The following is a 13603-nucleotide window of genomic DNA, read 5'->3' as shown; positions in this document are numbered from 1 at the left end:
TCAACATACATACGAGGCACCGCAGGGCTGCCACTAGGAATTTCAGGGCCCCATACTGGCAAAATTTTCAGGGCCCCTTAAGACTCCGCCCAGGCTCCACCCCAGCCCCGCCTCCACCCCTCGAACTGTCAACAGCCCCACCGCTGTCTCTTGCCAAAACTCCACTTCTCACAAATCACACATTAACAGTTCCCATTACCAGATCAAACACATAGCCAGCAGCTTTTGTTTTGGCCAAAAGGTTTTTTTAAATTTGAGACGACAACAAGGTAGACTCTTTTGGCCGAGCCCTACTCTACTCTAATCTATTAAACATTTGTTAAAATATGCAATACAATTTAGGTGTATTTTTATTTATTTTTCAATTGACCAATAATACCACATACAAGGGACAAATACCACAACACCATGACCAGACACCATATTATCACCACATAGTGACCTATAATACTATCTACAAGGAACAAATACCGCCACACCATGTGCAGACCACATATTACCACCACAGTGACTGAACAATATCACATACAAGGGACAAATACCACCGCAGCATGTCCAGACCACATATTACCATCACATGGTGACCAACTACATACAAGGAACAAATACCAACACAACATGAACAGACCACATATTACCACCACACAGTGACCGAATAATAGCACATACAAGGAACAAATACCGCTACACCATGGCCGGACAACATATTACCACCACATTGTGACTGAATAGTACAATACTGATCATTAATAAAAAAAAAAATACTATCACCATAAGTGCCATTATACACAGGAGATCTGTACTTAGTATGCAGTGTGTGTACAGGTAATACAGTGGTCGCCGATGCCATTATACACAGGAGCTCTTCATATAGTGTCAGTGTACATGTAATACAGCGATCACTAGTGACATTATACACAGGAGCTCTGTATATAGTGTATAGTGTACATGTAATACAGCGATCACTAGTGACATTATACACAGGAGCTCTGTATATAGTGTATAGTGTACAGATAATATAGTGATCACTAGTGACATTATACACAGGAGCTCTGTATATAGGGTACAGTGTACATGTAATACAGCAATCACTAGTGACATTATACAAAGGAGCTCTGTATATAGTGTATAGTGTACAGATAGTATAGTGATCGCCAGTGACATTATACACAGGAGCACTGTATACAGTATACAGTGTATGGTGTCAGTGTACAGGTAACATACTCACCAGTGACGTCTCTAGCTAAAGTCCTTCATCTTTGCGTTTCTTTTTAATCCAGCGCAGACCGCTATCACTTCTTTCTGCCAGGACTCGTCTCATCTGCATAAAATAACACAGTTATCTAGAGCACCGCTTCCAGAGCACATTCCCCATTTTTTCCCTTTCTTCTACACTACACATCTGACTACAGACGTTCACCCACCATTAATATATAATTGGTTATTATGCAACCCACCATTCCAAATATAAATTATAATCCGCCACTGTGCCCCCACTATCTGTATATAGCCACTTTCCTCATTTAATATATAAATTAATTAGCACCTGTATTCTTCCAATTTATTACCAGTTACTTTATCCTCAACGAACCCACTATGTACCTCCCGCTCTAACCCTTACCCCAATTCATTATAGTTACATGCCCCTTCTGCCTCAATTCATTGCCACGTCTTCTCTCTCTCCCACCCTCTATTCATTATCAATTGATCTTCCCCACCCTCAAAATTCATTATTTGCTCTCCCCACCTTCAATACATCATTTGCTCTTCCCACCCCCAAGTTCAATTCAATTGCTGTCCACGTCCCTCACACTCACTTCATGTGCAGTCCCCATCACCCCCACTTCATCATTTAGTCCCCTATCATCATTTAGTCCCCTATCCCCCCCGTCACTTCATCTGCAGTCCCCCTTACTTCATCATTTGCAGCCCCCTATCATTTCATCATGTGCAGAACCCCCTCAAACACACTTCATCATCTGCAGTCCCTATCACTCCCACATCATTACCTATCCCCATCCCCCCCACATCATTTGCAATTCCCATCACCCCCACATCATTTGCAGTCCCCATCTCCCACATCATCATTTGCAGTCCCCATCACCCCCACATCATTTGCAGTCCCCATCACCCCCACATCATCATTTGCAGTCCCCCCACATCATTTGCAGTCCCCATCACCCCCCATCATCATCTGCAGTCCCCATCACCCCCACATCGTTTGCAGTCCCCCAACATCATTTGCAGTCCCCATCACCCCCACATCATCATTTGCAGTCTCCATCACCCCCACATCATTTGCAGTTCCCATCACCCCCACATCATTTGCAGTCCCCATCACCCCCACATCATTTGCAGTCCCCATCACCCCCACATCATCATTTGCAGTCCCCCAACATCATTTGCAGTCCCCATCACCCCCACATCATCATTTGCAGTCTCCATCACCCCCACATCATTTGCAGTCTCCATCACCCCCACATCATTTGCAGTTCCCATCACCCCCACATCATTTGCAGTCCCCATCACCCCCACATCATCATTTGCAGTCCCCCCACATCATTTGCAGTTGCCATCACCCCCACATCATCATTTGCAGTCCCCATCACCCCCACATCATCATTTGCAGTCCCCCAACATCATTTGCAGTCCCCATCACCCCCACATCATCATTTGCAGTCCCCCAACATCATTTGCAGTCCCCATCACCCCCACATCATCATTTGCAGTCTCCATCACCCCCACATCATTTGCAGTCCCCATCACCCCCACATCATTTGCAGTCCCCATCACCCCCACATCATCATTTGCAGTCCCCCAACATCATTTGCAGTCCCCATCACCCCCACATCATCATTTGCAGTCCCCCAACATCATTTGCAGTCCCCATCACCCCCACATCATCATTTGCAGTCTCCATCACCCCACATCATTTGCAGTCTCCATCACCCCCACATCATTTGCAGTTCCCATCACCCCCACATCATTTGCAGTCCCCATCACCCCCACATCATTTGCAGTCCCCCTCACCCCCACATCATCATTTGCAGTCCCCCAACATCATTTGCAGTCCCCATCACCCCCACATCATCATTTGCAGTCTCCATCACCCCCACATCATTTGCAGTCCCCATCACCCCCACATCATTTGCAGTCCCCATCACCCCCACATCATCATTTGCAGTCCCCCAACATCATTTGCAGTCCCCATCACCCCCACATCATCATTTGCAGTCCCCCAACATCATTTGCAGTCCCCATCACCCCCACATCATCATTTGCAGTCTCCATCACCCCCACATCATTTGCAGTCTCCATCACCCCCATATCATTTGCAGTCCCCCAACATCATTTGCAGTCCCCATCACCCCCACATCATTTGCAGTCCCCATCACCCCCACATCATTTGCAGTCCCCATCACCCCCACATCATCATTTGCAGTCCCATCACCCCCACATCATCATTTGCAGTCCCCCAACATCATTTGCAGTCCCCATCACCCCCACATCATCATTTGCAGTCCCCATCACCCCCACATCATTTGCAGTTCCCATCACCCCCACATCATTTGCAGTCCCCATCACCCCACATCATCATTTGCAGTCCCCCAACATCATTTGCAGTCCCCATCCCCCACACATCATCATTTGCAGTCCCCATCACCCCCACATCATTTGCAGTCCCCCAACATCATTTGCAGTCCCCATCACCCCCACATCATTTGCAGTCCCCATCACCCCCACATCATTTGCAGTCCCCATCACCCCCACATCATTTGCAGTCCCCCAACATCATTTGCAGTCCCCATCACCCCCACATCATTTGCAGTCCCCCCACATCATTTGCAGTCCCCATCACCCCCACATCATCATTTGCAGTCCCCTATCCCCCCTTCACTTCATCTGCAGTCCCCCTTACTTCATTTGCAGCCCCAATCATTTCATGTGTAGTACCCCCTCAAATACACTTTATCATTTGCAGCCCCCTATTATTTCATCATGTACAGTACTCCCTAAAACACACCCCATCATCTGCAGTCTCACTCCCCCCCACCTCACCTCACCTATTAAAAAAACAAAAATGTTTTTTATACTTACCTCAGTCGTTCCCGGGGCGTCTAGTGTTTCCAGCAGTGAAGCAGCAGCTAGAATGTATGGGCTGCTGAGAGGACCTGACAGGAGCCCCTACATTCTAGCACATTCACTACTGAGACGGCTAGAATGTATGGGCTGTAGTCAGGACCTGCAGGGAGCCCATACATTCTAGCTACAGCCGAGCAGGAGCTGTGCAGCCGACTAGGTGAGACGGCCGTGCACAGCTCCAAGAAGGCTCCCGGGCCCCAGCGCCGCAGTGCACAGTATTTTACTACATGATGGGGCCCGATCAGTAGAAGCACAACAGTGGGGCCCCGGATCTGCGGGCCCCTCTGTGTACTGCTGCTGACCGGGCCCCATACAGCAGTAATGGCTGTAATGCCCTGATGGCGGCCCTGAGGCACCGTGTGTGTCATGGATGTGCGGGAAATCAGGAAACCCGCAGTCGGTATTTGTGCTGTTTTCTGCATCTCGCGGGAATTATGGCAAACCCCAACTTGTATGGGGATGGTATTATTATTATTTAGGTGGTAAAAAAAGTTTGTGTTGCACCCTTAAAGGGGCTGTCCTGTCTTGGAGAGATGCCACCTCTGGAGCTTTTTTTTAAGTTTTGCGGTTTCATTTTTCGCTCCCCTCCTTCCCAGAACCATAACTTATTTCTTTTTCCGTCAATACGGCCATGTGAGGGCTTATTTTTTTGCGGGACAAGTTGTACTTTTGAAGGACACCATTGGTTTTACCATGTCGTGTACCGGAAAATGGAAAAAATTCTAAGTGCTGTGAAATTGAAAAAGAAGAGCACAATCCCACACTTGTTTTTTGTTTGGCTTTTTTACCATGTTCACTAAATGCTAAACCTGAGCTGCCATTATGATTCTCCAGGTCATTACGAGTTCACAGACACCTAACATGTCTAGGTTCTCTTTTATCTAAGGCTTCTTTCACACTTCCGTCAGTAGTCGCCCATCACGAAGCGTCGGCGCAATGTACCGATGGAAGCGTTGCCGGGCAGGAAAGTCAGAGAGAGACATTTCCTGCTTGGCATGCGCAGATGGGAAAACTGGATGCGACGTACAGAAAAACATTCCTTTGAACGTTTTTCCGAGACGACGGGCCGCCAAAACCCGACGCATGCAGTGCACGACGGACGCAACGTGTGGCCATACATCACGATCCGTCAGTAATACAAGTCTGGGGCAAATTTGCAGGATGCGTTGTTTTTCCCAAAACGACGCATTGTGACGGATCTAAATAAACGGAAGTGTGAAAGAGGCCTAAGTGGTGAAAAAGAAGAATCCAGATTTTGCCTAAAAAAAGTTTGTGTCATTTTCCGATACTCGTAGCGTCTCCATTTTTCGTGATCTGGGGTCAGGTGAGGGCTTATTTTTTGCGTGCCGAGATGACGTTTTTATTGACACCATTTTGGTGCAGATACGTTCTTTTCATCGCCCGTTACTGCATTTTAATGCAATGTTGCAGTGACCACATAAACATGACTCTGGCATTTTTACTTTTTCTCATTACGCCGTTTAGCAATCGGATTCATCCTTTTTATATCTTTATAGATCAGGCAATTCCAAATATGTTTTTTTATTATTATTAAAGGGAACCCATCACCCCAGAAATCGAAGGTGAGCTAAGCCCACTGGCATCAGGGGCTTATCTACAGCATTCTAGATTGTAACCTGATGAGAAAAAGAGGTTAGATTATACTCACCCAGGGGCGGTCCCACTGCGGTCCGGTCTGATGGGCGTCACGGTCCGATCCGATGGGCGTTGCAGTCCGGTTCGGGGCCTCCCATCTTCTTACAATGACGTCCTCTTCTTGCCTTGACGCTGCAGCTCCTCTTGAGGGCATAGCAAAGTATTGCAGTGCACATTCCCCGGGCCTTTCTGACCTTTCCCGGTGCCTGCGCACTGCAGTACTTTGCTGTACCCTCAACAGGACAGAGAAGTACGCCTGCGCCGTAACAGAAGCAAAGAAGAGGACGACATCCTATGAAGATGGGAGGCCCCGGACCGCCCCTGGGTGAGTATAATCTAACTTGTCTTTCTTTCAGGATACATCGTGGGGGGGGTGACAGATTCCCTTTAAAGAAGCACTCCTGTTAGCTGTTTGTTGTTTTTTTTTAAACCAGTGTAAATAATATTAGTGTCGTTTCGGAGTGATAACACACTCACCGATGGCCGTCGTCTCCAGCATCCAACACCGTTCTCCTCCTCTCCTGAGTGAGTCGCATGATGGTAATTCAGACTCTCCGGAGTAGGCTACGTGCACACGTTCAGTATTTGTAAGTCAAAACCAAGAGGGGAACAATCAGCGGAAAAGTATAATAGAAACACGAAAATGCCAAAAATCTGGAATAAAAAGCTTTGAAACATCACAATTCTTTTGTGCAAAAAGGTTGCAACTCTTGGTGTTTTCACCCAGCTGAAGAGCGGTGGTGTACCTCAACTGGAGTAAGATTTATGACGAGGCGCCCACCACTTGTGACCCATCTCACTCATTAACAGGTGTGCGCCTCTTACTGAATCGGGGGCATCACGCTCCACCCTAACCCCTCATCAAGACCAGCATGAAAACCTCCACTCTTAATGAATCCAGGCCATAGAGCTGAGTGTGAAGAACACTGGTGGCCAGTGGGTATATTAACCCCTTAACGACCACCGATACGCCTTTTAACGGCGGCAGTTAAGGGTACTTAAACCCCAGCGCCGTTAATTAACAGCGCTGTGGAAAAAGTGAATAGCGCCCCGCAGAGTCGGATTTTCTCTGGGGTCTCGGTTGCCGGGGGTAGCCGAGACCCCAGAGAACATGATTCGGGGGGGGTTTACCGACCCCCAAGTTGCGACCGCCAGTAATTAACCGTTTACCGGCGATCGCAAAAAAAAACGTGATTTCCCTTTTAATTTCTCTGTCCTCCGATGTGATTGCACATCAGAGGACAGAGAAATGGGGTTCCCGATAGCCCCCAATACTCACCTGTCTCCCCCGGTGCTCCTCGTGGCTCCCGATGGGCGCCACCATCTTCCGGCCAAAAAATTGCGAGCGCATGCGCAGTGCGCCCGCGGACCGGCACCCGGAGGATCTTTGGGGTCTCGGCTGCCGGGGGTAGCCGAGACCCCAAAGAACATGATCGGGGTCGGTAAGAACCGACCCCTGTTTGGCGATCGCCGGTAATTAACTGTTTACCGGCGGTCGCAAAAAAAAGCGATCGGTCATTCTCTGTCCTCTGATGTGATCGCACATCAGAGGACAGAGAAATAGGGGGATTCGGGGACCCTATCATACTTACCGGTGTCCCTGGGTCCTCCTGCGTCCCCTCCTGCCCGCCGGCTAATTCATCTGTAAAGAAAATGGCGGGCGCAGTGCGCCCGCCATCTGCTGCCATCTGCCGGCTGGCAGGAGAAAGGAGTTGGGGCTAAAATTAGGGTTGGGACTAAATTAGGGTTAGGGTTCTTTCACACTTGCGTCGGTACGGGGCTGTTGCAATGCGTCGGCCCGACGTACCGACGCACGTTGTGAAAATTGTGCACAACGTGGGCAGCGGATGCAGTTTTTCAATGCATCCGCTGCCCAGTCTATGTCCTGGGGAGGACGGGGCAGAGTTACGGCCACGCATGAGCGGAAATGGCGGATGCGACGTACAAAAAAAAGGTTACATTGAACATTTTTTTTGTGACGTCGGTCCGCCAAAACACAACTAATCCAGTGCACGACGGACGCGACGTGTGGCCATCGGTCGGCAATACAAGTCTATGGGCAAAAAAAGACATCCTGCGGGCACATTTGCAGGATCTGTTTTTTGTCCAAAACGATGGATGCCACACGACGCAAGTGTGAAAGTAGCCTTAGGGCTAGGGTTGGGGCTAAAGTTAGGGTTAAAGTTAGGGTTGGGGCTAAATTTAGGGTTAGGGCTAAAGTTAGGGCTAGGGTTGGGGCTAAAGTTAGGGCTAGGGTTGGCGTTAAAGTTAGGGTTGGGGCTAAAGTTAGGGCTAGGGTTGGGGCTAAAGTTAGGGCTAGGATTGAGGCTAAAGTTAGGGTTAGAGTTGGGATTAGGGTTTGTATTAAGGTTGGCATTAGGGTTACATTTGGGATTAAGGTTAGGCTTGGGATTATGGTTAATGTTGGGATTAGGGTTAGGGGTGTATTGGGATTAGGGTTAGGTTTGAGGTTAGGGTTGAGATTAGGATTAGGGGTGTGTTGGATTTAGGGTTTTGATTAGGGTTATGGTTAGGGTTGAGATTAGGGTTGTTTTGGGGTTAGGGTTGTGATTAGGATTATGGATCGGGTTGGGATTAGGGTTAGGGGTGTGTTGGGTTTAGGGTTGGAGTTAGAATTGGGGCGTTTCCACTGTTTAGGTACATCAGGGGGTCTCCAAACACGACAGCCAATTTTGCGCTCAAAAAGTCAAATGGTGCTCCCTCCCTTCTGAGCTCTGCCGTGCGCCCAAACAGTGGTTTACCCCCACATATGGGGCATCAGCGTACTCGGGATAAATTGGACAACAACTTTTGGGGTCCAATTTCTCCTGTTACCCTTGTGAAAATAAAAACTTGGGGGCTAAAAAATCTTTTTTGTGGAAAAAAAAATATTTTTTATTTTCACGACTCTGCATTATAAACTTCTGTGAAGCACTTGTGCATACAAAATTCTCACCACATATCAAGATAAGTTCCTTGGGGGGTCTAGTTTCCAAAATGGGGTCACTTGTGGGGGGTTTCTACTGTTTAGGTACATCAGGGGCTCTGCAAACGCAACATAACGCCGCAGACAATTCTATCAAAGTCTGCATTCCAAAATGGCACTCCTTCCCTTCCGAGCTCTGCCGTGCGCCCAAACAGTGGTTTACCCCCACATATGGGATACCAGCATACTCAGGACAAATTGGACAACAACTTTTGGGGTCCAATTTCTCCTGTTACCCTTGTGAAAATAAAAACTTGGGGGCTAAAAAATCTTTTTTTGTGGAAAAAATATATATATTTTCACGACTCTGCATTATAAACTTCTGTGAAGCACATGGACATTCAAAGTTCTCACCACATATCTAGATAAGTTCCTTGGGGGGTCTAGTTTCCAAAATGGGGTCACTTGTGGGGGGTTTCTACTGTTTAGACACATCAGGGGCTCTCCAAATGCGACATGGCGTCCGATCTCAATTCCAGCCAATTCTAAATTGAAAAAGTAAAACGGCACTCCTTCTCTTCCAAGCTCTGCGGTGCGCCCAAACAGTGGTTTACCCCCACATATGGAGTATCGACGTACTCAGGAGAAATTTACCAACAATTTTTATGGTCTAATTTCTCCTGTTACCCTTGTGAAAATAAAAATTTGGGGATAAAAAATCATTTTTGCAGAAAAAATGCGATTTTTTATTTTCACGACTCTACGTTATAAACTTCTGTGAAGCACTTGGGGGTTCAAAGTGCTTACCACACATCTAGACAAGTTCCGTAAGGGGTCTAGTTTCCAAAATGGTGTCACTTGTGGAGGGTTTCCACTGTTTAGGCACATCAGGGGCTCTCTAAACGTGACATGGCGTCCGATCTCAATTCCAGACAATTCTGCATTGAAAAACTCAAACGGCGCTCCTTCACTTCCAAGCTCTGCGGTGCACCCAAACAGTGGTTTACCCCCACATATGGGGTATCGGCGTATTCAGGAGAAATTGCACAACAAAATTTATGGTTACATTTCTGTTTTTACACTTGTGAAAATAAAAAAAAAATGGTTCTGAAGTAAAATGTTTGCAAAAAAAAGTTTAATGTTCATTTTTTCCTTCCACATTGTTTCAGTTCCTGTGAAGCATGTAAAGGGTTAATAAACATCTTGAATGTGGTTTTGAGAACCTTGAGGGGTGCAGTTTTTAGAATGGTGTCACACTTCGTTATTTTCTATCATATAGACCCCTCAAAATGACTTCAAATGTGATGTGGTCCCTAAAAAAAAATGGTGTTGTAAAAATGAGAAATCGCTGGTCAACTTTTAACCCTTATAACTCCCTAACAAAAAAAAAATTGTTAACTTTTGATTTTTCCATTGCTGGAGGTGTTTGCTTGTTTTTTGCATGGTGACTGACATGTTTATTGTCACCATTTTGGGGTACGTTTACAAACACGTTTATTTTTAACTGGGAAAAAAGGGAGGTGATTTCGAATTTTTATTTTTTTTTTAGTATTTTTCCCACTTATTTGTCCACTTTTCACTTTTATTTTTTTAGTTCTTACAGATTTAAATCTGCGATTGACTGGCTGCTTATAATATACTAGATGGTGGCCCGATTCTAACGCATCGGGTATTCTAGAATATGCATGTCCACGTAGTATACAGGTCCTTCTCAAAAAATTAGCATATAGTGTTACATTTCATTATTTACCATAATGTAATGATTACAATTAAACTTTCATATATTATAGATTAATTATCCACCAACTGAAATTTGTCAGGTCTTTTATTGTTTTAATACTGATGATTTTGGCATACAACTCCTGATAACCCAAAAAACCTGTCTCAATAAATTAGCATATCAAGAAAAGGTTCTCTAAACGACCTATTACCCTAATCTTCTGAATCAACTAATTAACTCTAAACACATGCAAAAGATACCTGAGGCTTTTATAAACTCCCTGCCTGGTTCATTACTCAAAACCCCCATCATGGGTAAGACTAGCGACCTGACAGATGTCAAGAAGGCCATCATTGACACCCTCAAGCAAGAGGGTAAGACCCAGAAAGAAATTTCTCAACAAATAGGCTGTTCCCAGAGTGCTGTATCGAGGCACCTCAATGGTAAGTCTGTTGGAAGGAAACAATGTGGCAGAAAACGCTGTACAACGAGAAGAGGAGACCGGACCCTGAGGAAGATTGTGGAGAAGGACCGATTCCAGACCTTGGGGAACCTGAGGAAGCAGTGGACTGAGTCTGGTGTGGAAACATCCAGAGCCACCGTGCACAGGCGTGTGCAGGAAATGGGCTACAGGTGCCGCATTCCCCAGGTAAAGCCACTTTTGAACCATAAACAGCGGCAGAGGCGCCTGACCTGGGCTACAGAGAAGCAGCACTGGACTGTTGCTAAGTGGTCCCAAGTACTTTTTTCTGATGAAAGCAAATTTTGCATGTCATTGGGAAATCAAGGTGCCAGAGTCTGGAGGAAGACTGGGGAGAAGGAAATGCCAAAATGCCCGAAGTCCAGTGTCAAGTACCCACAGTCAGTGATGGTGTGGGGTGCCATGTCAGCTGCTGGTGTTGGTCCACTGTGTTTCATCAAGGGCAGGGTCAATGCAGCTAGCTATCAGGAGATTTTGGAGCACTTCATGCTTCCATCGGCTGAAATGCTTTATGGAGATGAAGATTTCATTTTTCAGCACGACCTGGCACCTGCTCACAGTGCCAAAACCACTGGTAAATGGTTTACTGACCATGGTATTACTGTGCTCAATTGGCCTGCCAACTCTCCTGACCTGAACCCCATAGAGAATCTGTGGGATATTGTGAAGAGAAAGTTGAGAGACGCAAGACCCAACACTCTGGATGAGCTTAAGGCCGCTATTGAAGCATCCTGGGCCTCCATAACATCTCAGCAGTGTCACAGGCTGATTGCCTCCATGCCACGCCGCATTGAAGCAGTCATTTCTGCCAAAGGATTCCCGACCAAGTATTGAGTGCATAACTGAACATTATTATTTGATGGTTTTTTTGTTTGTTATTAAAAAACACTTTTATTTGATTGGATGGGTGAAATATGCTAATTTATTGAGACAGGTTTTTTGGGTTATCAGGAGTTGTATGCCAAAATCATCAGTATTAAAACAATAAAAGACCTGACAAATTTCAGTTGGTGGATAATGAATCTATAATATATGAAAGTTTAATTGTAATCATTACATTATGGTAAATAATGAAATTTAACACTATATGCTAATTTTTTGAGAAGGACCTGTATTGCCCAGTCACGTAGTATATTGCCCAGTCACGTAGTATATGGCCCAGCGACGTAGTATATGGCCCAGCTACGTAATATATTGCCCAGCCACGTAGTATATTGCCCAGCCATGTAGTATATTGCCCAGCCACGTAGTATATTGCCCAGCCACGTAGTATATTGCCCAGCCACGTAGTATATTGCCCAGTCACGTAGTATATGGCCCAGCGACGTAGTATATGGCCCAGCTACGTAGTATATTGCCCAGCCACGTAGTATATTGCCCAGTCACGTAGTATATTGCCCAGCCATGTAGTATATTGCCCAGCCACGTAGTATATTGCCCAGCCACGTAGTATATTGCCCAGCCACGTAGTATATTGCCCAGCAACGTAGTATATTGCCCAGTCACGTAGAATATTGCCCAGTCACGTAGAATATTGCCCAGTCACGTAGTATATTGCTGCATAGGCATCATCAATAGTAAAAAGTTGGTCACACAGGGTTAATAGCCAGTTACACCGCGCTCCGGTAACGCTGGTATTAACCCTGTGTGAGGGCTGACTGGATGACTGGAGAGGAGTATGGAGCGGGCACTGACTGCGGGGAGGAAAGAGCATCCATATTGCCGCCGGACTGTGGCCGTCGCTGATTGGTCGTGGCAATAGTCGTGGGCATTTTGCCACGACCAATCAGCGATTTGGATTCCATGACAGACAGAGGCTGCGACCAATGAATATCCGTGACAGAAAGACAGACAGAAAGATGGAAGTGACTCGTAGACAATTATATAGTAGATTCTGCAATATTGCGGTAAAAATAATCTTTATATAGCGCAAACATATATATCAGTATGTTTTTGAAATGTGGGAGGAAACCCACGCAAACACGGAGAGAACATACAAGCTCTTTGCAGATGTTTTCCTGAGTGGGGCTTGAACCCAGAACTCCAGCGCTGCAAAGGCTGCTGTGCTCACCACTGAGCCATCGTTCTGTATGTAGTAAAAATCACTGTCTCCTATGAACGTCAGCCAGAGGCTGCTCTTCTCAGGGGTAGTGGTGAGGCAGACCCCCAACTGCTATGGCAATCCATTGGAACCCAGCAGCCATGTTGGGGGGGTGCGATGAGCACGTATAGCAGCGCACCCCCCTACCTGCACCATGTGATGTCGCTGTCAGAGGTGGATAGAGCTCAGCTTGCTGCTGTTAGAGGCAGATTCTGAGCCTGTATCATTAATGAGAGACCAGTATCTCCAATGTCGGGAAAGAGTTAAATGCCATTGTCATTGATTGATGGTAGAATTTATGGGGTTAAACAGCAGTGCTCAGACATAGCAACAGGTGCTGGCTGCATAACACTGCCAGCACCCACTGTGCATGGAGCAGATTCAGCTTCTCTATACACCTGCACCAGACATGCAATATACCTGTACTGTATGAGAGATGTCAGGAAGGGGTTAACGCTATACCTACAATTCTTAAAGGGAACCTGTCACCCCCAAAATCGATGGTGAGGTAAGCTCACCGTCATCAGGGGCTTATTTACAGCATTCTGTAATGCTGTAGATAAGCCCCCGATGTAT

Source organism: Ranitomeya imitator, chromosome 8, assembly GCF_032444005.1.
Source record: "Ranitomeya imitator isolate aRanImi1 chromosome 8, aRanImi1.pri, whole genome shotgun sequence".
Taxonomy (NCBI): domain Eukaryota; kingdom Metazoa; phylum Chordata; class Amphibia; order Anura; family Dendrobatidae; genus Ranitomeya; species Ranitomeya imitator.
Note: the sequence above shows the minus strand (reverse complement) of the source record.